Consider the following 24,395-nt stretch of genomic DNA (forward strand, 5'->3'; position numbering starts at 1 on the left):
GAGTGAAGGAAGGGAGGAATAGGACCTGACTGCTCATGGGTACAGGGTTTCTTTCTGAGGTGACAAAATGTTTCAGAATTAGATAGTGGTAATGATTGCATAATTTCGTGAATTTACAAAAACAACTAAGAACTGTATATTTTAAAAGAATAAATGTTGTGGCATGTGAATCATATTTCAGTAAAATACATCAGTTGAGTCAAGTTAGTCAATATTTTTCAAGTCTTATATACTTGCTGATTTTTTACAATTTTAGTTGTTCTATATTATTATTGAGAGTATTGTATTAACATATGCATCTATTATTGTTGATAGTGTATTTTCCCTTCAATTATAGTAGTTTTGCTTCATGTACTTTGCAACTATATTGCCAGATCAACATATGTGTACAATTCTTATGTCTTCCTGATGAATTTACATGTTTATTATTATAAAACCTACTTCTTTGTGTTGACTAACCATTTTTGTCTTAAACTCTATTTTGTCTGACATTAGTATAGAGGCATCACCTTTCTTTTGTTGACAGTTTTCAGGATAATATCCTTCCCATCATTTTATTTTTATCCTATTTGTGTCTTTGAATCTAAAGTGTGTCTCTTACAAAAGCATTTAGTGGGATTATTTAAAAAATTCATTCTTTCAATACATATGTCATATGATTGATGTTTTTAATCCATTTACATTTCATGTAGTTACTGATATGAGGGATTGACAAGTGCAACTTTATTAGTTTTCTATGTCTTAAGTTTTTTGTTTCTTTATTCCTTTATTAGTACCTTCTTTGAGAAACATTGATGTTTTCTATTGCACAACTTTAATTTTTCTGTTGTTTCACTGTATTTTAAAATTATTTCCTTAGTGATTGCCTTGGAGATTACAGGTAACAACTTTTAACAATATAGTTTGAATTAATACCAACTTAATTTCAACTGGGAATGTATACGTTACTCCAATATACCTTCATTCTTCATGCCCTCTCTTTTGTGCTCTCATTATTATACAAATTACATCTTCATAGATTTTATGCCCCCAGCACAAATTTATAACTATTGCTTTATGCTATTATCTTTTAAATCAGATAGCAGAAACAATTATCAAAAACAAAAAATACACCTATATACTGTCCTTCATATTTACCCATGTAGTTAGCTTTATTGGTACTTTTTATTTCTTAATATGAATTTAAGTTAGCCTAGTGTTCTTTCATTTTATCATGAAAGTCACCTGTTATTATTTCTTGTGGGCAAAGTCTGCTAGTGAAGAATTCTGTCAGTTTTCGTTTTTGTGGAAACATCTTAATTTCTCTTTCATTTTTGAAGGATAGTTTTGCTAGACAGAGAATTTTTGATTGACAATATTTCCTTTCAACACTTTATTTTTTTAAATTTTTTAAATTATACTTTAAGTTCTAGGGTACATGTGCACAACATGCAGGTTTGTTATATAGGTATACATGTGTCATGTTGGTTTGCTGCACCCATCAACTCATCATTTACATTAGGTATTTTTCCTACTGCTGTGCCTCCTCCAGCCCCCCACCCCCTGACAGGCCCCAGTGTGTGATATTTCCCACTCTGTATCCATGTGGTCTCGTTGTTCAACTCCCAAGTATCAGTGAGAACATGCAGTGTTTGGTTTTCTGTCCTTGTGATAGTTTGCTGAGAATGATGGTTTCCAGCTTCATCCATGTCCCCACAAAGGACATGAACTCATCCATTTTTATGGCTGCATAGTATTCCATGGCATATATGTGCCACATTTACTTAATCCAGTCTATCATTGATGGACATTTGCTTGGTTCCAAGTCTTTGCTATTGTGAATAGTGCTGCAATAAACATACGTGTGCATGTGTCTTTATAGTAGCATGGGTATATACTGAGTAATGGGATTGCTGGGTCAAATGGTATTTCTAGTTCTAGATCCTTGAGGAATCGCCACACAGTCTTCCACAATGGTTGAACTAATTTACACTCCCACCAACAGTGTAAAAGCGTTCCTATTTGTCCACATCCTCTCCAGCATCTGTTGTTTCTTGACTTTTTATTGATCGCCATTCTAACTGGTGTGAGATGGTATCTCATTGTGGTTTTGATTTCCAGTTCTCTGATGACTGGTGATGATGAGCATTTTTTCATATGTCTGTTGGCTACATAAATGTCTTCTTTTGGAAAGTGTCTTTTCATATCCTTTACCTACTTTTTAATGAGGTTGTTCGTTTTTTTCTTGTAAATTTGTTTAAGTTCTTTGTAGATTCTGGATATTAGCCCTTTGTCAGATGGGTAGATTGCAAAGACTTTCTCCCATTCTGTAGGCTGCCTATTTACTCTGATGATAGTTTCTTTTGATGATAGTTTCTTTTGCTGTGCAGAAGCTCTTTAGTTTAATTAGAACAAATTGGCTATTTTGGCTTTTGTTGCCATTCTTTTGGTGTTTCAGTCATGAAGTCTTTGCACATGCCTATGTTCTGAATGGTATTGCCTAGGTTTTCTTCTAGAGTTTTTATGGTTTAGGTCTTACATTTAAGTCTTTTTTCCATCTTGGGTTAATTTTTGTATAAGGTGTAAGGAAGGGATCCAGTTTCAACTTTCTACATATGGCTAGCCAGTTTTCCCAGCACCATTTATTAAATACAGAATCCTTTCCCCATTTCTTGTTTTTCTCAGGTTTGTCAAAGATCAGATGGTTGTAGATGCATAGTGTTACTTCTGAGGCCTCTGTTCTGTTCCCTTGTTCTATATATCTGTTTTGGTACCAGTACCATGCTGTCTTTTAGCATAGTTTGAAGTCAGGTAGTGTGATGCCTCCAGCTTTGTTCTTTTTGGTTAGGATTGTCTTGGCTATGTGGGCTCTTTTTTGGTTCCATGTGAATTTTAAAGTAGTTTTTTCCAATTCTGTGAAGAAAGTCAGTGGTAACTTGATGGGGACAGCACGGAATCTATAAATTACCTTGGGCAGTGTGGCCATTTTCACAACATTGATTCTTTCTATCCACGAGCATGGAATGTTCTTCCATTTGTTTGTGTCCTCTTTTATTTCATTGAGCAGTGGTTTGTAGTTCCCCTTGAAGAGGTCCTTCACATCCCTTGTAAGTTGGATTCCTGGATATTTTATTCTCTTTGAAGTAATTGTGAGTGGGAGTTCACTCATGATTTGGCTCTCTGTTTGTCTATTATTGGTGTATAGGAATGCTTGTGACTTTTGCACATTGACTTTGTATCCTGACACTTTGCTAAATTTGCTTATCAGCTTAAGGAGATTTTGGGCTGAGATGACAGGGTTTTCTAAATATACAATCAAGTTTCTGCCGAGAGATCCACTGTTAGTCTGATGGGCTTCCCTTTGTGAATAATCCAACGTTTCTCTCTGGCTGCCCTTAACATTTTTTCCTTCATTTCAACCTTGGTGAATTTGACATTTATTTGTCTTCGGGTTGCTCTTCTTGAGGAGTATCTTTGTGGTATTCTCTGTGTTTCCTGAATTTGAATGTTGGCCTGCCTTGGTAGGTTAGGGAAGTTCTGGATAATATCCTGAAGAGTGTTTTCTAACTTGGTTCCATTCTCCCCGTCACTTTCTGGTACACCAATCAAACGTAGATTTGGTGTTTTCACATAGTCCCATATTTCTTGGAGGCTTCGTTCGTTTCTTTTCACTCTTTTTTCTCTAATCTTGTCTTCTTGCTTTATTTCATTAATGTGATCTTCAATCACTGATATCCTTTCTTCCACTTGATTGAATTGGCTGTTGAAGCTTGTGCATGCGTCATGAAGTCCTCGTCCCATGGCTTTCAACTCCGTCTGATAATTTAAGGTCTTCTCTACACTGTTTATTCTAGTTAGCCATTCGTCTAACCTTTTCTCAAGGTTTTTAGCTTCCTTGCAATGGGTTAGAACATGCTCCTTTAGCTTGGAGAAATTTGTAATTACTGACCTTCTGAAAATTACTTCTGTCAACTCGGCTAACTCATTCTCTGTCCAGTTTTGTTCTCTTGCTGGCAAGGAACTGCGATCCTTTGGAGGAGAAGAGGTGCTCTGTTTTTTGGTATTTTCAGCTTTCTGCTCTGGTTTCTCCCCATCTTTGTGGTTTTATCTACCTTTGGTCTTTGATGTTGGTGACCTACAGATGGGGTTTTGGTATGGATGTCCTTTTTGTTGATGTTGATGCTATTCCTTTCTGTTTGTTAGTTTTCCTTCTAATAGTCAGGTCCCTCAGCTGCAGGTCTGTTGGAGTTTGCTGGAAGTCCACTCCAGACCCTGTTTGCCTGGGTATCACCTGCGGAAGCTGCAGAACAGCAAATATTGCTGCTTGATCCTTCCTCTGGAAGCTTTGTCCCAGAGGGGCACCCACCTGTTTGAGGTGTCTGTCAGCCCCTACTGGGAGGTGTTTCCCAGTCAGGCTACGTGGGGGTCAGGGACCCGCTTGAGGAGGCAGTCTGTCTGTTCTCAGAGCTCAAATGGCTTGCTGCTGAGAGAACCACTTCCCTCTTTAGAGCTGTCAGACAGGGATGTTTAAGTCTGCAGAAGCTGTCTACTGCCTTTTGTTCTACTATGCCCTCCCCCAGAGGTGGAATCTATAGAAGCAGTAGGCCTTGCTGAGCTGTGGTGGGCTCTGCTCAGTTAGTGTTTCCCAGCCTCTTTGTTTACACTGTGAGCTACTCAAGCCTCAGCAATGGCAGACACCCCTCGTCAAGCTGCAGCATCACAGGTCCATCTCAGACTGCTGTGCTAGCAGTGAGCAAGGCTCTGTGGGCAAGGGACCCACCGAGCCAGGCATGAATGGTTATCTCCTCATTTGCCGGTTGCTAAGAATTTCCTACTGTGGGAAAAGCGCAGTATTTGGTCAGAAGTGTACCATTTCTCCAGGTACAGTCTGTCACAGCTTCCCTTGGCTAGGAAAGGGAAATCCCCTGACCCTTTGTGCTTCCTGGGTGAGGCGACACCCCACTGTGCTTCAGCTCTCCCTCTGTGGGCTGCACCCACTGTCCAACCAGTCCCAATGAGATGAACCAGGTAACTCAGTTGGAAATGCAGAAATCACCCGTCTTCTGTGTCGATCTCACTGGGAGCTGCAGACCAGAGCTGTTCCTATTTGGCCATCTTGGAAGCAGCCCTTTCAACACTTTAAATATGCACCCACTGCCTTCTGGCCTCCACTGTGTGTGATAAGCAATAAACTGTCTTATTGAGGATACCTTGTATGTGAAACATCACCTCTCTTGCTGATCCCAAGAGTCTCTCCTTGTCTTTGTTTGTTGATAGTTTTGTTATGATACAGGTAGATGTGTGTCTCTTTGAGTTTATTTTACTTGGAGAGTAAATTTTTAGGGTTTTTAGATTAATGGTTTTTTATCAAATTCGGAAAATTTTGGTTGCTATTTTTTCAAATATTCTTTCTGATTCTTTATATCTCATCTTTCTTTTCTCATGGTGTAACTCATATTGTACACATATTGGTTTGCCTTATGATGTACCACAGACTTTTGAGGCTCTTTTCATTTTTCTTTGTTATGTTTTCTTTCTGTTCCTCAGATTGCACAATCTCAGTGGACTTACCTTCATGTTTGCTGATTCCGCCAGCTCACATCTATTGTTAAGTGCTTCTGATAAAATTCATCTCAGTTATTATACTTTTCAATTCCAGAATTTACAAACACACAAACACACACCCCATTCAACAGAAATAGAATATAGATATATTTATTATCATATTGTAGACTATATATAGAATTGAAATAAAAAAGCTTTTTTGATAGTCTCTATTTGGAAGAATATTCTCATCATTCTTATACTTCCTTTTAGTTTTGTTTTCAACAGATATGCTCTTTTTTCCTATTTTATTTTTAAAATTATTTTTATTTATTTTTCACTCTCATTTTAGATTCAAGGATGCATGTGCAGGCTTCTTATACAGGTAAATTGTGTGTCATGACGTTTTGGGCACACATTATTTTTTCACCCAGGTAATAAACATAGCACCTGATAGGCAGATTTTTGATCTTCTCCCTCCTCCCACCCTCCACTATCAAGTAGGCTCCAGTGCCTGTTGTTCCCTTCTTTGTGTCCATCTGTACTCATTGTTTAGCTCCCACTTTTAAGTGAGAATACGCAGTATTTAATTTCTGTTCCTGCATTAGTTTGCTTAGGATAATGGCCTCCAGCTTCATCCATGTTGCTGCAAAGAACATGATCTCATTCATTTTTATGGCTGTATAGTATTACATGGCATATATATAACTACATTTTCTTTATCCAGTCCATCATTGATGGGCACTTAGGTTGATTCCATGTCTTTGCTATTGTGAATAGTGCTGTGATGAACATATGCATGCATCTTTATGGTAGAACGATTTACCTTCCTTTGAGTATATATTCAATAATGGGATGGCTAGGTCAAATGGTACTTCTCTTTTAAGTTCTTTGAGCCATTTCCTAACTACTTTCCACAATAGCTAAACTAATTTTTATTCCCCTCAGCAGTGTATAAGCATTCCCTTTTCTCTGCAACCTCACCAGCAACTGTTATTTTTTGACTTTTTAATAATAGCCATTCTGATTGGTGTGAAATGGTATCTCATTGTGGTTTCTATTTGCATTTCTCTAATAATTAGTAATACTGAACATGTTATGCTTATTGGTCACATGTATGTCTTCTTTTGAAAAGTGTCTGGTCATGTCCTTTGCCCACTTTTGAATGGTGTTGTTTGTTTTTTGCTTGTTAACTTGTTTAAGTTCCTTATTGACTCTGGATATTAGACCTTTGTTGGATGTATAGTTTGCAAACATTTTCTCACATTCGGTACATTATCTTTTTACTCTGTTGCTAATTTCTTTTGCTGTGCAAAAGCTCTTTAGTTTAACTAGGTTTCATTTGTCAATTTTTGTTTTTGTTGCGGTTGCTTTTGGCATGTTCATTAGAATGATATTTAATAGGTTATCTTCCAGTTTTTGTACTTTTAGGTTTTACTTTTAAATCTTTAATTCATCTTAAGTTGATTTTTGTGTATGGTGTAATGAAAGGGTACAATTTCAATCTTTTGCATATGGCTACGCAGTTATGCCAACACCATTGATTGAATAGGGAGTCCTTCTCCCATTGTTTGTTTTTGTCACCCTTGTTGAAGATCAGATGGTTGTAGGTGTGTGTCTTTATTTCTGAGCTCTTTACTCTGCTCCATTCATCTATGTGTCTGTTTTTGTAATAGTTTCATGCTGTTTTTGGTTATTGTAGCCTTTGTGGTATGGTTTTAAGTTGGATAACATGATGCCTCCAGCTTTATTCTTTTTACTTGGAAATGCCTTGGCTGTTTGAGCTCTTTTGTGGTTTCATGTGAATTTTAAGATGGTTTTCTTGAATTCCTTGAGAAGTATTTTGTTTCTACATTAATTTTAGAATAGTTTTTGCATAATTCTACAAAAAATGACTTTGCTAGTTTGATAGGAACAGCAATGAATCTGTAAATTGCTTTGGGCAGTATGGCCCTTTTAACAATATTGATTCTTCCTACCTGTTAACATGGGATGTTTTCCCATTTGTTTGTTTCATTTTGGACTTCTTTGAGCAGTATTTTGTAATTCTCATTGTAGAGATCTTTTATCTCCATGGTTACCTGTATTCCTAGGTATTTTATTCTTTTTGTGGTTATTGTGAAAAAGATTGCATTTTGTTTTTGGCTCGGCTTGGATGTTGTTAGTGTATAGAAATGCTACTAAGTTTTGTACATTTATTTTGTATCCTGAAACTTTGCTGAAGTTGTTTATCAGATCTAGGAACTTTTGGCCAGAGACTACGGGGATTTATAGGTATAGGATCACGTCATCTGCAAGCAGAGATAGTTTGACTTCTTCTCTTCCTATTTGGATATCTTTTATTTCTTTATCTTGCCTGATTGCTCTGGCTAAGACTTATGTTGAGTAGGAGTGGTGAGAGTAGGCATCCTTGTCTTGTTTTGGTTCTCAAGAGGAATGCTTCCAGTTTTTGCACATTCAATAAGATGTTGGTTGTGGGTTTGTCCTAGATAGCTCTTATTATTTGGAGGTATGTTTCTTCAACGCCTAGCTTGTTGAGGGTTTTTAACATGAAGAGATATTGAATTTTATTGAAAGCCTTTTCTGTATCTATTCAGATGATCATGTGGTTTTTGTTTTTAGTTCTGTTTATGTGGTGAATTGCATTTATTTACCTATGTTGAACCAACCTTTTATCCCAGGGATAAAGCCTATTTGATTGTGGTGGATTTGCTTTTTCATGTTGCTGCTAGATTCAGTTTGCTAGTATTTTGTTGAGGAGTTTTGCATCCATGCTCATCAAGGTTATTTGCCTGAAGTTTGTGTGTGTGTGTGTGTGTGAGTGTGTGTGCTTTCAGGCAGGTTTTGGAATCAAGGTGATGATGGCTTCATAGAATGAGTTAGGGAGGAGTCCCTTCCCAATTTTCTGGAATAGTTTCAGTAGGAATGACACCAACTCTTTATACCTCTGGTAAAGTTTGGTTGCGAATCTGTCTTTCTGATTGGTAGGCTTTTTATTACTGATTCAAGGGATTCAGACTCACTGTTGATCTATTCAGGGGTTCAGTTTCTTCTTGGTTCAATCGTGGGAGGTTTTATGTTTCCAGCAATTTTTCTATTTGTTTTAGGTATTCAGTTTGGTGCATAGGGGTGTTAATAATAGTCTCTCAGAGTTTTTTGTATTTCTGTGGGATCAGTGGTAATGTCCCCTTTGCCATTTCTGATTGTGTTTATTTTTATATTCTCTCTTCTTTGTTAGTCTAGTTAGTGGCCTATCAGTCTTATCTATTCTTTCAAAAAACCAGCTCCTGGATTTGTTTATCTTTTGTATGGTCTTTTGCATCTCACTTTTGTTCACTTCAGCTCTAACTTTGGTTACTTTTTGTCTTCTGCTAGCTTTGGGGTTAGATTGCTATTGCTTCTCTAGTTCTTCTAGGTGTGATCTTGGTTGTTAATTTGAGATCTTTGTAACTTTTTGATGTGGATGTTTAGTGCTATAAACTTCCCTCTTAACACTGCTTCAGCTGTGTCTCAGAGATTCTCATACCTTTAGTTTGTTAGGTCACAATTTCCTGTTTTTTTCCTTTCTTTTTTTTTCTGAGTCAGATTCTTTCTCTGTCATCCAGGGGTCTCACTCTGCCACCCAGGCTGGAGTGCAATGGTGCAATCAAAACTCACCACAGCCTTGACCTTTTGGGCTCAAGTGATGCTCCTGGCTCAGTTTCCTGAGTAGCTAGGATCACAGGCAGATGACACTGCATCAGGCTAATTTTTAATTATTTTTTTCTACATACAGGGTCTTACAATGTTGCCCAAGCTGGTCTTGCACTTCTGGGCTCAAACGATCCTCTTGCCTTGGCCTCCCAAAATGCTGAGATTACAAGTGTGAGCTACTGTACCTGGTCTTCCTTAATTTTTGAGCAATTCAAAATATAATTGGTACAAAGTATTTGTCTAGTAAGTTGAAAGTTTGTGCTCTCTCAAGAACAGTTTCTATTGGGGGCATTGTTCTTTATTAATGGGTCATATTTTTTGTTTTTTTTTCATTTCACACAGTTTATGTTGAAAAATGAACATTTTAAATAATATAATGTGTCAACTCTGAAAATCAGATTCTCTCCTTTCCCTAGCATTTGTTATTATCGTCATTTGTTATTGCTGTCACTATTGTTTACTACAGACTTTTCTTAACTAGTTCTTTAAAATATGTATTCTTCATTGTATGTAGCTACTGAGGTCTCTCCTTGGTCAGCTTAGTGGGTAGCTAATCAATGGACAGATATTTTTCAGAGTTTCCTGGAACTGATAAATCTCCCCACCTTGGCAGAGGGTCTCTGTGTGCATGTTGGGACACACCTTCAATGTTCAGCCAGGTAGTTGAAAATTACCTTAGTCTTCACTTCCTGCTTGTGCGGAATCTGAAGAACAGACAAAAGTGAGAGCTTAGGGCCTTCTTGGGTATGAGCATGAAGGTAGCCTTGGACATGAACATACCTCTATACATGTGTTTGAATTTACAGAGTCCAGGAATACTTTGAGGCTTTTTAAAGATTTCTCTGGATATTCCATTCACCAGCTTTTCTTTTCCAGCTTTTTGGTTTACCTATTGTTGGCTTCAACTGTTGTGTGTTGCTTCAGAGAGCTGAAACATTAAACAATTGTCTCTTACGGCTTTTGCCAAATGTATCTGGGGAAAAGCTTGTTTGCCCTTGCAGAGCTTTAAATTAGGTCAAATAATGAGGGCCTATTAAGTGGGTTCTTCCAGGGAATTCCATTACAGGTAAAACAATGAAAGTTTCTTTAGTAAAAGAGCCTTGATGGAGCTCGAGAACTATTCTGCTTTTTCTATTGGCTACCAGGCTCATAGTTTTCACTGTGGTGGTGAGCTCTTAGTTTTGAAGACTATGGGAAAGCCATGGAAGGTAGAATGGGAATACAACTTAAAATGCTACATTGCTTGCTCTTCTTAGAGAGATTTCTTTTCTTGAATAAATTCACCTTAATTGCTTCAAGCCTTTGATTAAATTTCAGAATTTCAAAAATGTTGATTTTGACGATGTTTTGCCAGTGTTCTCATGCTTTTACGAAGGAGTAGATATTCAGAGGTTCTTACTCTGCCATTTTTACCTGGCCTCCTTAGTTAACATTAAAATATGCAACCCAATAACTGTAATAAGTATTCTTTTCAAGTTCCAATGTGGTGTATTCTCCAGGATAAACCATATGTTAGGCCATGAACCAATATCCAGTAAATTTAAAAGGATCAAAGTCAAGCAAACTATGATTACCAACTGCAATGAAACTAAATTAGAAATTAACCACAGAAGGAAATTTCAGAAATCCACAATATTTGGATATTAACACCACATCTCTATATAGCCTATGTGGCAAAGAAGAAATCACAGGTGAAATCATAAAATATTTCAAGCTGACTAAAATTAATATGCAATATATCAAAATTTAAAAGGCAAAATTAAATCAGTACTTAAATCAAAATTGATAGCTATAAACTTCAGTATCAGAAAGGAAGACATATATTAGTAACAAAATGTACAACTTAAAAAACTAAAAAATAGAGAATAAAATAAATCCAAAGAAAACAGAAGGAAATAATACAAATTTGAGTGAAAACTAGTGAAATGAAAAACAGAAAAACAATAATTAGTAAATCTAAAACTGATTTATTTAAAAAGATATAAATTGACAACTATTTATCAATAATGAACCTGAAGAAAATGAAGGATGACAAAAATGATCAAAATCAAGTATGAAAGAAGGCACTTAATGACAAACTTTTGGAGGAAATCAAATCATTATAAAAGAATACTAATAAAAAGGTGTTTATAACTTTACACTAACAAATTAAACAACTTAGATAAAACAGGACCATTTCCAAGAAAGATACAAATTACTAAAACTGACCCCCAAAGAGAAAGCAAATCTAAATATTTCTATAACAAATACAATTATTGAATTAGTAATTAATTAGTTTTCACAAGAAAAAGCCCAGGGTCATGTGTCTGCACTGATTAATTCTAATAAACATTTAAAGAAGAAATGCCACCAGTCTTGAACAAATTGCCATAAAATTGAAGAGAAAGGATAACTCCCCAACTCATTCTATGAGGCCAATATTATCCTTGTGCAAAAGCCTGATGAAGACATCACAAGAAAAGAGAACTACATGCCAGTATCTCCCATGAAAATAAATGCAAAAACTCTTAACAAAACATTATAAAATAATGTAATCCAACAGTATGTAAAAGGATTATATGCCATGTCCATGTGATGTGGCATCTGAAAAACAGTTAATATAACTTACCACATTAGTAGAAAAATCACATAATCATTGCAATAGATACACAGAAGACATTTGACAAAATTCATCACTTCTTCATGACTAAAACTTTCAACAAACTAGGAATTAAAGGAGAACTCTCCTAAACTGATAAAGAGTATCTATGAAAAACCAATAGCTAACTTCTTAGTGGCAAAAAATGGAATGTTTTCCTTCAAAGACTGGGGAATATACATGGATGCCTGCTCCTACCACTTCTATTAAGTATTGTGGCAGAGCTTCCAGTGAGTGCAGTTGAGCAAGAAAAAGACATAAATGGCATCTGGATTGAGAAACAGAAATTAAAACTGATTTTATTTATTTATTACATGATTTTCTACATAGAAAACCCTTTTAAAATTTTTGAAAAGCCAAGGCTTTTCTTCTTTCTTTTAAAAATTTTTTAAAAAAATTTATAATAGTTGTAGATTTACAGCAATATTGCAAAGATAGTACAGAATTCCCATATACCTCATACATAGTCTCCCCTATACCTCATACATAGTCTCCCCTATATTTACTTATTTATTTACTTTAAAATGTTTATTTTAGGTTCAGGAGTACATATGGACGTTTGTTTTACAGGTAAACTAACATGGGGGGTTTCTTGCACAGATTATTTCATCACCCAGGTACTAAGCTTAGTACCCAATAGTTATTTATTTTTTTCTTGCTCCTCCTCCTCCTCCCACTCCCCCTCCTTCCATTCTCCACCCTCAAGTAAGCCCAAGTGTCTAGTTGTTGCCCTCTTTGTGTTCACGAGTTCTCATCATTTAGTTCCCACTTATAAGTGTGAACATGAACGTGAAGTATTTGGTTTTCTGTTCCTGCATTAGTTGGCTAAAGATAATGCCCTTCAGCTCCATCCGTGTTCCCACACAAGACATGATCTCACTTTTTTTATGGCCGCATAGTATTCCATGAAATAGTGTATATGTACCACATTTTCTTTATCCAATCTGTCATTGATGAGCATTTAGGTTGATTCCATGTCCTTGCTATTACAAATAGTGCTGCAATGAACACTTGTGTTCATGTGTCTTTATGGTAGAATGATTTTTATTCCTCTGGGTATATACCCAGTAATGGGATTCCTGGGTCAAATGGTAGTTCTATTTTCAGCTCTTTGAGGAATTACCACATTGCTTTCCACAATGGTTGAACTAAGGAACTTTTGAAACACTACTGGAACTAATAAACTACTTCAGTAAGGTTAGAATATACAGAATCAACGTATAAATACCAATTACCTTTCTATATATCAGCAGCAATGAAACATATGAAAAAGGAATTGAAAAAATAATGTATTCATGACAGCATCAAATTCAATGAAGGAATTAGAAAATAAGAGAATTGCAAGGCATGCACACTGAAAACCAGAAAACATTGCAGGCCAGACGTGGTGGCTTGCTCCTGAAATCCCAGCACTCTGGGAGGCCAAGGCAGGTGAATCACCTAAGGTCAGGAGTTTGAGACCAGCCTGACCAACATGGTGAAACCCCGTCTCTACTAAAAATACAAAAATTAGCTGGGTGTGGTGGCACGTGCCTGTAATCCCAGCTACTTGGGAGGCTGAGGCCGGAGAATTGCTTGAACCTGGGAGGCAGAGGTTGCATTGAGCCAGGATTGTGCCACTGCACTCCAGCCTGGGCTATAGAGTGAGACTCTGTCTCAAACGAACAAACAAATAAACAAACAAAAAAAAATGCAGAGATAAATAAAATAAAATCTAAAAAATGAAAAAATGGACCATGTTGTTAATTGAAATTTTCAATACTGTTAAGATAACAAATCAAACTATTGATTGAATGCAATCTCTATAAAAAAAACCCATGAGAATGTATGAAAATGCAAATAACCCAGAATAGCAAGACAGTTTTGTAACGTAAGAACAAAGTTGAAGAATTTGCACTTTCAAAATGTACTATTAAGGATAGACATACGTATAGGTCAATGGAATAAAGTTTAGAGTTCATATGGAAATCCTTACATTTCAGTCAATTTATATTTGACAAAGTATTAAGGTGATTTAATAGTGAAAAAATAGTCTTTTCTATGTATAATGTATTGGAGCAATTTGGTATTTACATGCAAAAAGATGTATCATACACAAAAATTTACTCAAATTGATCTCAACCCATATGTAAGAGTACAAATATAAAACTTTTAGAGAAAACATGAGAGAAAATGTTCATGACTATAGGTTATGCAAAGGGTTGTCAGATACGCACCAAAAAAGAAAAAAAAAGGTAAATTGTGCTTTCTCAAAATGAAAATCTTTTGAACTTCAAAAAAAAAACCACTAAGAAAATGAAATGAAAAGACAAGCCATATGCTTGCAAATCACAAATATAATGAATGATAATTTTCATATAACAACTATATATGTTTAAATGAACAAATTAATAAAATTCAAAATGCATTTCACAAAATAAGAGACACGATATCTAAAAAGTAAGGCACATGGGCTGTGCTCTACAACATTAGTAATTAGGAACATTATAATTAAAACGGTAATGAAATACTGGTTCACCTACCGTAATGTTGGTAATCAAAAACAAAGACAATAAGATGTGTTGCTTAGAATATGGAGAAACTGGAGTCTTCATACATTGCTGGTGGGAATGTAGAATGATGCATCCACCATGAAAGACAGCTCCCAAAACATGCTAAGTAAATAAGTCAGGCACAAAAGACTACATATTTTGTGATTCCATTTATATGAAATATCCAGAAAAGCCAAATCTATAGAGAAAGAAAGTAAATTAGTGGTTATATGGTGCTGGAAGAGGGAATGAGAATGAATACTAATGCGAATGAAGGATCTCTCTGGGGTGATAGGAGTGTCCTAAAACTGAACAATGGTTGCATAATTCTTTAAATTTATGAAAAATATCTGAATTGTACACTTAAATTGGGTGCATTTTATGGTATATAAATTATACCTAAATAAAGCTCTTTTAAAAATATAATAAGCATTGAGTTCCTCATCACTGACAATGTGTATGCATATGACTAATAATCACATGCAAAGGGAGTGTTGGAGGGGATCCACTCTGTAGTTAATGGTTGAACTTCATAATTCCACAAATATTTTTCAAAACACATATTTCATGAGTCTATAAAAATCTGTGTGTGCTTTACAGGTAGTGTGCAAAATATTTAAACAGCATCTTATCATGGGTGTTGAAGATTTTGCTCTCATAAGAGATGAATACAGCTTTAGTAGCAACATTGCAAGAAAAAGAAATAATTTGTAGGTTTTATTCCCATGAGCAATTCTGTCCACAAATTGCCTTGGGACTGTAAAGCCTTAGCTCTGAAGTAAAAGAGATAATTTCTCAAAAGTATCTGCTACAGATGGAGTAGAAGGAGAGCACTCAAAGGTTTCTAAAAACAGACACACTTACCTTCAGACACTGCTTAGAAAACCAGTAAGCTGTATTTTGGTTGGCCAGATAACTTTATCCTAGGAAATACTAGAAGACTGTATATTTTTCCTCCCAAAAGGAAGAATGCTCACATTGTATTACAAAAATAAACAGAGACGGTTTATGAGGATGCTTGAGAAATTGGATTAAAAAGAGGGAGAATGGGATCATTAGTAATGCAGATTAAAATAAAACAAGGAATAAAAGAAAATGTAAAAATTAACATATAGATACTATGCCTTGAATATTTTATTCCAAATGATCATGACTGATAGCAAGGGCTTTACAGATTCTTCAGTAGCAGAGCTAACTCACTCATAGTCACAGACATCTATGAATGGATTCTGAATTTGGCTTTCATTATTGCTATTGCAAAGACAGTTATCATTCTTCTTGCCACTCTTTTGAAGGTAATATTTTTTTCTCTACAATAACTTTTTATCTTTGAATTTTAGCAAATTGACTATGATATGTCTCAGTTTAGTTGCGTTGTGTTTGTTACTTCTTCAGTATCACTGAACGTTTTAGGTTTTAGGTTTATGACTTTCATCATTTATAAAATTACTTAGCATCAGATCTTCACGTATTTCTTCTTTTCTGATCTCTCCTACTGGGATTCCAATAATATTTGTATTGAATGTTTTTACTATATCCCACAGGTTTCTAATTCCCCTACTCCCCTCTCCCCCACCATTCTTTCATCTACCTATCACTTTATTTGGGTGTTTCATATTGTTCCTTTTTCCAGCTTACTATTTCTACCTTAAGTTATATCCAATTAATGATTTGGGGTGTTGTATTGTTCATTTTTAGAATGTCAAATTACTTCTCTTTCTTTGTAGATTCTTTTTTTTGAAGCATTTTACTTTTCATCTATTTGTCCTGCTTTTCCTCTATCTTAATAAACATTTATCATAGTTATTTTATATCTTTGATATCTATATCACTTTTAGGTGTGCTTCTGATGTCTCCTTTTTAGCCTATACCCCTTTCTTCTCCCACATGACTGTTAATTTTCTGTTGAAACTGAGACATTTTGTATACATTAAAAGAAAAAAAAATTGTAGAGGTTCCGGATCACGTTATCATCTACTGTGAGAACTTCTCCATTTCCCTGATTACCTTAATTCAGTCATAGAGGAGACAAAGTGAAGGTTGGATTGCAGCTGTGGTAAGCGTCAGTATTCCTTTGGTGTACTCTAATTCCAGATTGTGGACTTCTTGAGCTATCAATCGAGAAGTTGGCATGCCATTGTCCCTTCAGGAAGAAGACATTGTGAGAATATCCACTGCAATTTTGAAAGATTAGAATAGCTAAGTAACTAAATTAAAGTTATTTAGCTTCTCAATGTGTACACTTTCATGCTTTGGTAAGATTCTTGAAGAAGAGATCAGGTTTGAGGTTTCTCCAGCTAACAATTGCATCATTTTGTTCTCAAGGACCAAAAGCTCTGTTTATTCCACATTCCCCTAGCAGTTGACCTCTGTCAGGGTTCAGGCTTGAGTTCCCAGCCTCTTTAGATAGAAAAAGTAGCTAAAAGGAAGATCTTCTTCTCTTTAAAAAAAAATACCCTAAAACATGAAGAAAGATCAAAACAATGTGACGCCCAACAGGAATGCAGGAACATGTCTAAAGAGGACTCTGATGACCACAGGTTCAAAGAAGAACATCCAGGCTATAATTCTTCAAGTATGGTGGCACCTGGAGTGACAAAACATTATGTGACTTGGTGTTCTGGTCTTCTCTAAGCACTCTTAGGTGGCCTGCAGAGGCAGAGTAGAAGAGATAATGACGTGAGTGGAAGAGATAATGGTAGCTGAAATGCTATCATTGTGAAGAGTGCTCAAATAAGAAAGGACAGGGGAGAGCGGTACCACTTTGATTTAAAACTAACCTTGAAGTTACCTATCTTGGTTAGCATGGTGGATACTATGAATTATAATTCACAGAAACATAACTTGGAAATTCACTTTGAACCAGTAAGAATAACTGCTGTCCTGAAACACTGATCCACAGCCCTCACTACAGAAACTTTACCAGGAATAATTCAAAGATGAGTAATGATCTGAAGGTGTTAGTACTATCCAAAAATCCCAGCAAAGCTCTATTCAAATTCTACGTGAGAACTAACATTCAGAGAATTGTCTATCTAAGGGCAGAATAGACATTCTTCTCACACACAAGTAAAATATTCATCAAGATAGACCACATTTTGGACTACAAAAATACAACTTAGCAAACTTAATGAATAGAAATTATACAATCTATGTTCTTAGAACACACTGGAAATTAAGAAAAGAAAGTTAGCTGAATTTGGAAAATAAACCACACATTTTAAAATAACGTAAATTAAAGAAGTATCAAATTTAAAATATTTTAACTAAAAATGAAAGTACAACTTATCAAAATGTGTGGAATACATCTAAAGTAGAGCTTAAAGGGAAATTTATAGCATTAAATGAATATATTGGAAAAGAAGACATATATAAATTGATAATGTAAGCAGCCATCTTAGGATAACAGAGAATGAAGAGTAAAATTAAACCTACAGCAACAGAAAAAGGGAAATGATAAAAATTAGAGCAGAAATCAATGACACAAAACAGGAATAAAGACAAAATTCTTAAAAACCAAGTTATTTGAAAACATCAATAAGAATAATACAACTTTAGCCAAACTAACCAAGAAAAAAAAAGAAAATATATAAATCTCCAATATGAGGAGTAAAACACATCATCGCTATTGATCTACATCTTAAATTTGATAACTCAGATGAAATGTACCAATTTCTTAAAAGACTCAAATTACCAAAACTAACTCAAGCCAAAACAGATAATCCAATTGTCCCTACATCTGTAAATGGAATTAAATAGCAGTTAAAAGCTCAAATAGTTTCTCCGATGGCTCTAACAAACATTTTAAAAAGAGGGCTTGGCATGGTGGCTCACACTTGTAATTCCTGCACTTTGGGCAGCTGAGGTGGGAAGGTCATTTTGAAGCAAGGTGTTTGAGACCAGCCTGGGCAACACAGCAAGACCCCCATTTCTACAATTTTTTTAAAACTAGTTGGGCATGGTGGTGTGCACCTCTAGTCCTAGCTACTCTGGAAGCTGAGGTGGGAGAATTGCTTGGGCCCAGGAGTTTCAAGCTGCAGTGAGGTTGAGCTATGATTGTGTCATTGCACTCCAGCCTGGGGCGATAGAGCAAGACCGTATCTGAAAAAAAAAAAAATACAAGAAATAATGCTAATTATACAGGATCTCTTCCAGAAAATAGAAGTGAACACTTTGCAGCTGATTTTGTCAGGCCAGCATTACCCCAGTATCAAGATCAGATAAATGCAAGAAAAACAACAAAACTACGTACTATTATATCTCATTAACATAGACATAAAAATCCTTAACAAAATATTAGCAAATACAATTATATTTTAAAAAGGGTAACACATCATCATCAGTTGCTATTTATTTCAGTAATGCAAAGCTGATTCAACATTTGTGAATCAATCTATCATTATATTAACAGACTGTATAAGAACAAAACATAATAAAAGCATTTATCAAATGTCAGCACTCATTTATAATAAAAGTTCTCAAAAAAATCTCTGAGAATAAAAAGAAACTTTCCTGAGGGGAGTATTTCAAAAACAAAAACCAAACTAAACAAACAAAAAATCCCTTAGAACTGGCATTGGGTTTAATGGTGAGATAATGAAAAGTTTCTTTCTAAGATTGAGAACAAAGCAATGATTTATTTTCTTACCACTAATTTTTGACATCATGCTGAAAGTCTTAGCTAGAATAATAAGATAAGAAAAATAATAAAAGATACACAAGTTTAAAATATAGAAATGAAACTATATTCTATATATCCAAAGGATATATACATTTTCCAGCAGAAAAATAACCTAAGAAATAAATGGCAGAGGAAGATCACTCAGCAGAGGAAGTAGTTTTGAAGCAGATAAAAATGGTGACCCATGATCTTTCTATCAGACAAGTTTAAATTCTGGCATTGAACATCAACAAGCAGCAATGCATAATGCAGAAGAATCAATACACAATAAGGATATAAGAGTAAAAATTAGCCATGCACTGAGAAACAAAATATTAAAATTCATTAAAAAAGAGAATTAGAATATAGCAGAAGCAGAAGACTTTAATTCATTCAGAGTTAAAGTGGAAAAGAATAAGGAGTTTGAATAACTAACGAACATATCAAGGGAGATATAACTGATATATGTATTGATTTACGCAGCTCGAGAATAGAAAGCCCATGGCAATTCATGATAATGGACCACATATCTAGTCAGTACATTCCATATTGTATAAATAGGTCAGGAAATATTCTCTTGACACAATGCAATACAACCACAAGTTAATCAAACAATTTTAAACAAAAGCTTAATTTAATAATACTACTGTCTTGAAATATTCCTTGAAGAATGAAATCATTTTATATAATATTTTTTAAACAAACAAAATAATGCAAAATATGGATATCAATATTTTAAATAAAATTTATATTATTAAATACTTCCATTATTGTAAAAGGAAAAAATGTATATAAATATATTGAGAATTCTACTTAAGAAGTTGGGGAAGAAAAGTAACGCAATAAGTATAAGAAAAATAGGATGGAAAAATTAATAAAGATACAAATGAAAATCAGTGAGTTACAAAAGAGAAAGAAATTCTTTAAAAAATAATATAAATGATTTAGGGAATTTAAATAAAAATAAAAAGGAGAAAGTAGCAATTTTGTAATGTTAGTGAAGTCAATGGAAAGTAAGCAAATCTACCGAGAATTTTAAAAAATATAAACTCAATTCTATGCAAACATATTTGGAAACCTAGGTCATATTTTTTATTTTTATGAAAAAGACAAAAACAATTCTATAAGAGTTAGGAAAGTTGAACAAATCTGTTGTCATAAAAAAGATCAAATACTCACCTAAAAAGTCTCAGAGTAATAACACATCTTAAAAACAGGACAATCTTAATGGTGTTCAAATTATCATAAGATCAGAAAGAAATAAAGCACTCAAAAAATTTTTTAAATCAGTGTAATATTGCTATCCAAATTCCCAAGTTCATAAACTAATTCCAACTTAACTACATCCAATAGCACAGTAAAAATACATTCTAACTAAAAGAGTTTTATTTCTGGAATATTTAAATATAATAGTATAATATGTTAGCATAATACATGTCACAATACAATATGTGGTTCTAATTTACCATGTAGAACAAAATAACATCATCCTCATAGATGTTGAAAATACAGTGAAAATATGCATCCCTTCTTCACTAAAAAGGAAGCAAAAGTTTTAATTAAATTAGAAAAAAATTATTTTTCTTTAAAATGGTGATATGCTTAGGGTTATGTGTCCAGGAAAACACTTTGAGCTATTTCAGAAATGTCCTAAGGTTGCTAGTGAGAAAAATAAATTAGAATAAATATTGAGTTATAAAAATTGGAAAAGGAGTCAAATTTTATTTATTTGCACATGATATAATAGTATGCCTGGAAAATTTTAGTGAACTTTCAGTTATACCCATTTTCAATTGTAAAATATAGCATACCATATAGACAAATAGCTTAGTATTAATATATAATATCAGATCTCTCCTGCATAAAATGCATTAGTTAGAAAATGTATAAAAGCTTGTATTTCATGTATAATAGAAAACACATTTTAAATAGCTAGAAAAATACTGAAAAATAAGGTTGTAATAACTATATGAAAAAACAGAAAACAACACTGGAATGGTGTAGCTCCCCTTGAATATAAGAGTTTAAATATCCCTAAGACCTTATGACTTTCCTTGGTAACTTATACATTTAATATGATAAAATACTCATTGTGATCACAATAAAACACTTAGTTTGCCCTCCCCATTTTTTTTTAAACTGGGCAAGTTGGTCCTAAACTTCATGCTTAGGTAATAAGTAAGAATATTCAAAAATATCTTGAAAAATGGAGTAGAAAAAGAGTACTGACGTCATGCCAGTATTAAAACATATTATCAAGTTACGTAATTAAATCAGTGTGGTAGAAATGCATGAAGAAGTAGTCTGAACAATGGAATGGAATAAAGTCCAAAATAAACAACACAAACAGAAACATATCGTCTGGACTATCAGTGGGGAAATGAGAGACTTTCCATAAATGACATTGAGACCACCTTGTGGCCTGTTGGAAAAAGGAGTTTAGTCTTGTAACAAAATAAAATTTAAATATAAAGTTATGGTCGAAAAGTACTAGAAGTAAACAATGTAAAAACACTGTCTTTAACAATTGTATAGTGAAGATAGCATGTATTTGCCTACAAGCCATTCTAGAAGAATTTTATAAATTTGACTACATAAAAAATAAAATGTTCTTCATGGTTAAAAGAAAAAGCCCAAAGACACATGCAAATGCAGAAAATACATTTGCACTTCTTATTGCAGACAAAGAGTGAATTAACTAGACATTAAAATGTCCCCTGGAAAAGGAAAAACCAAACCTTCTAGACACATGTGTAATGAGCAGGAGCAGACAGCTTGCAGAAAAGACACAGAAACATTTAAGTACTTGACAATAGGCTCAACCTCAAAACAGCAAGAAAAACTGCTTTCTTTTTTAACACCTAAGAAATTGGTAGAGAAAAAGAATTTATTGAGAAAAATAGCATTATTTTTTAAAAAGCATTATTTTTTAAAAAAAGCATTTATTGAGAAAAAAATAAATTAGATCCTCTCATAAATTTATGTATAAGTTGATAAATTATCTATGGAGAGTAACTTGATAGTATTTATCAAAGCAAAAATACCCTATTTTGCCACAATTTTACCTTTGAGGATTATCCTGTAGAAACTTTTAACTCATGCCTGAAATGACAAATGCATAAGAATACTAGTGTACCATTGCTGTCAATTTCATGGAGTTAAATTAGCAATGGAACAGCCATTAATAATGTTATACAGTATGATGCAGCAGGGAAAACGTGTGAAGCAGTTATTATGGAATGATATGGAATCTTCACCAAGATTTATTTGTTAAACAAACAAACAAAAAACAAGCCACAATAGGTACTAATATTTAGCTTGAGACATAAAAAGAGAAAGGGAACTGTTACTTGTTTGTCTCTGCTTAGACTATATCTCTAAGGACACAGAGAAAGTGGACAGTCATTGATGCTTCCAGATGTTGTTCTGAGAAGCTGAGGACCAGGGTATGGAAAAGACTTAACGCAGTGCTGGCTGCTATCTAGTTCTGAATTTCTCCCATATATATGTACAACTCATTAAGGTAACAAATTAAGAATGAATCTTGAAAGGAATGTTGAGGAGTACATGTACTCTCTCTCTCCTTGAACTTTCTTCAGGAACAAAATCTAAGAGTTGGAATAAACAACCCCTTTTCAGGCAGAGACGAAATCATTGAATGTATGATTAAAGATTTAAGTAAGGTATAATTTTATACACTTTTCTCAAGTCATTTAATCTCTTTCCTTTTCCTTTGCACAAAAGAGAATTATCAATCTTCAAATAACCTTATTATCACCCTGTGCCTAGCATCTTTCCTCAGATATAACAGTTTGGCATAAATGTGTATAGAAGAAAATGCAAATTTCTGCAAAACAGCAAATCCAAGGCAGTGGATCAGGTGCATAGAGAGTCACTTTCCTGTATATGTGAGCTACTGTATTCCTAAATATTCACGGAATAGCTTCCATGTCCTGCGTTCTGTTCACATTGTTTCTCAGGTTTGACTGGGGGCCACTCACCACAGCAAAGCTAAGCGCTCCTCTTACGGGGACACTGATAGTCAGTGGGGTCGTCAGTGTCCTTAGACTGACCTCAGAGGAGCAGAGAAATTCAGACCACGTTGATTTTTTTAAAAGACCAGTTATTTCAGATGACAACTAGTGAACAGAAACCTGCTTTACTGGGTACAATGAGAAGAACTTACTAATAAAACTGATAACAAGCAGTCTGAAAGTCCTACTACTGGAAGAGCATTGGGAGGGCATGAAAACGTCTAGTCTGGAAGGATAATTTGTGATAATCATTGCCTTCTAATTTTTTCTTTGCAATTTCCAAGGGCAGAGTGGACGGTTCAGAGAGCAATGGGTGCAGCTGGTGCTGGGAGAAGGCCAGTCTCAGTTGAGGGTGTGGAAGTATTGATCCCACAATGGAAAATGCTGCTTAAGAGGAAAAGAATGCTCAAGGGAGAGCGGGAAGAGTGCATCCAACCTCACTGCCACTGGGGTCCCGGAGGGAGAGGGCCTTGGAAGTGCTCTTATTTGGGGATGTGGATGACATCTCTGAGGATTCCAAGGGCAAATATGCAGAAGCCCAAGAAGCACAGGGTCAATCTGGAGGCTGCAATCTGAAGACAAGAACAAATATCACGTGAATAAATCAGGACACTGAGACGGTCCTGGGAAGCTGAGCTGCAGGACAAAGGGCAGCTTGCAGCATCCCCAGGGCTATTCCACCAGTCTGTGGAGACTCAGCTTGACAGTGAGTAGAGACTGGCCAGGCACCATGCCTAGGGCTTCACAGCCCTCGTCTCATCTGGGTCTTGTCATCCCTATGAAAAATGACAGAGATGAAGAGTCTCAGGGAGCTGAGAGTCTCGCTAGAGTTACCTGGCCAGCAACTGAGAAGTAAGCCCTTCATTCTACAACTCCTCCATGTAAAATCCAATGCTGTAAATACAGCTCCCACCCCCAGCATAAATTGTGTGAGGTATGTACATGTTCCTACCAGCAAATGTGAGCTGACAAAATCACTGCTCTTCTTAACCATGTTTATTGTATAACTGTTAGTAGATAATATCATTTTACAGCATTATTTTCAGGACATTTTTTTCAGCCACCAAGTGCTTATAACACATTTTAAAGGACGCACTGATTGGTTTATTCGACAAATATGTATCAAGTAACTTCATGTAGGAGGTGCTAGAGCATAGCCCCAATCCCCAAATTCATGCCTCAGGTGACCTTCCCTTTTGTGGTGGGAGGCAGAAACGAGACACCTGAATAAAGTGTCTGGCCAGGCTCCTTACTGTGCAGACCAACTAACAGGACACAAGGGAGGGCCAGTGGATGGAGAAGGGCTCTTTCGGCAG

The sequence above is a fragment of the Pan paniscus genome, chromosome 6 (genome assembly GCF_029289425.2).
Source record: "Pan paniscus chromosome 6, NHGRI_mPanPan1-v2.0_pri, whole genome shotgun sequence".
NCBI lineage: Eukaryota > Metazoa > Chordata > Mammalia > Primates > Hominidae > Pan > Pan paniscus.